Source organism: Pteropus alecto, unplaced genomic scaffold, assembly GCF_000325575.1.
Source record: "Pteropus alecto unplaced genomic scaffold, ASM32557v1 scaffold79, whole genome shotgun sequence".
Classification (NCBI taxonomy): Eukaryota; Metazoa; Chordata; class Mammalia; order Chiroptera; family Pteropodidae; genus Pteropus; species Pteropus alecto.
In genome coordinates this window covers 19,112,918-19,116,416 of record NW_006494612.1, presented here as the reverse complement: position 1 = coordinate 19,116,416, position 3,499 = coordinate 19,112,918, and the positions used below count along the sequence as shown (strand labels likewise).

General features: G+C 34.9%; 1 protein-coding gene across 2 annotated transcripts in view; it reads right to left on the bottom strand.

The window, feature by feature from the left end:
• Nucleotides 1-3,499, bottom strand: part of LAMA2 (laminin subunit alpha 2) — a 493,622-nt gene that overhangs the window by 400,471 nt on the left and 89,652 nt on the right. The window lies entirely within an intron of this gene.

Here is a 3,499-nt window from a genome sequence, read left to right as displayed (position 1 = left end):
GAGCTTGTGGCACTCTCAGCAAGAGGCAGGGGCTGCCTGCCAACCAACCCTTTCCCAGAACCAATAAAATTCCCTTGAGAGACAGAAATAAATAAATAAATTTTTTTAAAAAAATAATAATTACACAGGATTCAAATGTCAGATAGGAAAAGATGGCATATAGATGATATACTCATATTATCTTGCTCTTCAGAGGTACTAGGTACCCCTCTATCCTGCCTTACTTTCCACTGATGGCTTGCATCATACCCTTTTGAGAAACTAGAAGCAATGAGACAGGAACCCCCTCATGTCTGCAATACCAATATATCAACCTACCAGCATCTGTCCCATACATTCCTCTTTCCATTTTGTTGCTAGAGATGTAAGGTACCTTTTTCTATCAAAAACCAAGCTCTCCATATGTGGTCTACAAAATCTGTATCACAGCCTCTCCCACTTTCTCAAGGACTTTCCTCCTGCAATTATCCCCTCTCTTTCATAAATTACCAGTGTCCTTTTCTGTCGGATCATTTACATCAGTTTATAAAACACAACTTTAAAAACAAAACAACCTCATAAATAAATTTCTTAGTTCCTCTCCTCCCTGCCTACTGCCCCATATTTCTTCTCCCCTTCAGAGAAAACTTTATTTAAAATGTTGTCTACTGTTCCCTCCAAATTCCTTCTTAACTTCATCTAATCCTAAACTCATAGAAAGCGTTCTTCCTAGGCATTAATCGCCTCCAATTTCCCAAGTATGTTGGTCATTTCACAGTTCCCACTTGATTTGAATCTTCTACAAAATTAGACATTGACCATGCCCTGTTTGTTGACATATTTTCTTTCCTTGAATTTCACAAACTACATTCTCCTGGTTTCTCTCTAACATTAATAGCTATCCCTTAGTGAACTGGTTTATTGTTTCCTATCCCTTTGCTAATAACTAAATGTGGAAGTGCTCCATAGCTCATTAAGGGTATGCACCTTTTCCTTATATGTTCGATCTTCCTTGATAACATCATTTATTTATCTCAGTCCTATGGCTTCAGACACCATTTACATGCCAAATACTCCCAAACTTTTATTTTCAAAACAAATCTTCCTAAAACACCAGATTTACATATCCAAATACAAAGTCAACAGCTCTACTTAGAAGTCTAAAAGGTATCTCAAATTCAACATGGATAAGCAGAACTCTTTATTCCCTGGCCTTCCCTCCCTAAAAATCTTATTCTCCTTCCAATCTATTCCATCACATTCAGTGACACCACCATCTACAAAATTGCTCAAGACCGAAATCTAGGATCTTTTCTTGATTCTTCTCCCCTAATCACCTTAACTAAATTTTCTCCTCTATCTTTATCACCTATGCCCAATTCATCAGTAGGTACTATTGATTGATCTTGCCAAAATATTCCATACAATATGTCTACTTTTTCTCATTTTCATGAACCCCATCTTCTCCAAGCCACCAACACACCTGGGTTTCTACAGCCTCTTAGTTTATCCCCCTACTTCAGATCTTGAATCTCAATAATAAATTCTCTACATAGCATCCAAAGAAATCTTTCTAAAATATAAATCAAAAAGCATACCACATCTCTACCTAAAATCTACGTAGGATAAAATACAAATGTCTCTTCTGGCTTACAAAGCCCTACACATTATGGCCCCTGCCCACCTCTCTGACATTTGTTTCTAGAATAGGGACATTCTATGTCTCTAACACATACCTTCCATGCTTCAGTCACACCAGCATACTTTTGACTCCTACAACATGCTACAGTGGGTTTTTTCATTGCATCTTCCCTGACCATCTTATATCTACCTAGTCATTTGCTATCATATTATTTATTCATAATTTTTCAATAAAATCATACAAAAATCTAAAAGACTAGTGACACTTGGCCATATTTCCTTTGTCTTTAGAAGTGAATTTCATACCGTAGCCTGATGGCTGTAGATAATACTTCAAGAAGAGACGGGAATTTGTTGGTGTTTAGAGAATGAAGGGAGGGTGACATTATAGCACTTTCCTATTTAAGGTAAATATTTTATATTTTATCACATATAAATGGTGTATATATCACTAATTCTTAATATATCCTCAAAAATCTATATCCCATAGGCAAAAACATAATTAGCGAGGGCTGTGTACAGCAGGTTTGAAAATAATTTTCTTTTCGTTGTCCTTTAATTCATTTAATAAGGTAAAATACATGAGTAACTGTCAATGAAGCATCTATTTATTCTTTATGAACCATCACCTTGATGAACCAAAACAACAATACAGTATATTGTTGTTCTCCAGTGAACAAGCATTATTTGCATAGTATCTTTCCTCTAAGACAAAAACCCATTATCTCTATGGAAACTGCAACAATATTGAGAGACATGTAAAAATGATAACTGGCTATTTCCAGCTAATAGTCAAGAAAAAAGAAGTGTTCTAAAAACAAACAAAAAGTCTTAATATTAGAATAAATGTGCATTTTTTCATGAGTGTCATTTTTATTTCATAAATAATTATAATTTTAGTAGTTTTAATTCCAAACTATGAGTGTGAAGAAACAAATTAAGGGTAATAGCATAGGAGTTTGGGGTTATTTTCAGAGAGAGGTAAACAGTTCTAAATAAATTAATGGTGCATTATGTTATCATTGTATTCAAACAGAACTATAACTATAATAATGGTGACTGAGTTATAATAATAAATAAATTTATTAGAGAAATAATCAAAACATATTTCCTAAGGGTTGTGGATGGCCAAGTTTTGAACTACAATATTATCTTTGCTTTGCAGAAAGACAAAGTACAGAATGGAATTGCATGAAATGACTAAAATTAATCCTGCGTATGAAGGAGCAAAAGGGTAAAGAATATAAGCAATAATAGAAGAGCCCAGTGTTGCCTTTGCCCTCTTCTAATAATTCTCTGTATTCAATATTAAACCTATTATTGTTTTTACAATTTTTGTATGTTAACACATAAAATTTATGAAAAGATAGAATGACAAAAGAGCCCTAGGGAATTCAGAATCCTATCTATTATTTCCATCCTTTTGCCACTTAAACTACCAAAAACTTGTAGCAAAACTACCCAAAATCATTTCAAAAAAGAAACCAGATTTGTTGAAAAGCTTTCCTGCCGACCCTGAAGGTCCTGAAGAAAACAGCACTGGGAGAAACAAGTGTTCTCAGAACAGATTTTTAAGAGTAATCTTGGTGAAGATTTTTTCCTTTGCTCAGTCTTGAAGCTGAGAACACTACTGCCACCTTCTATGATTAAAGACTCAGTGATAGATGAGCCGCCTGGGCACAGAGTAAGAGGTGGAGCCTAAGCTAATTAATATCAATGCTTGAAGAGACATAAAGGACAAATCACAGTAATTCCATACATGTGCAAAGGGGATGGGGATGGGCTCAAGGTTTCTAAATAGAAGAACCAGCAGTTCTTATCTCCATTACCAAAAGGGTGGGGAGTTAGTGTTATAAATGATGAGTGACTACCAGGTTTG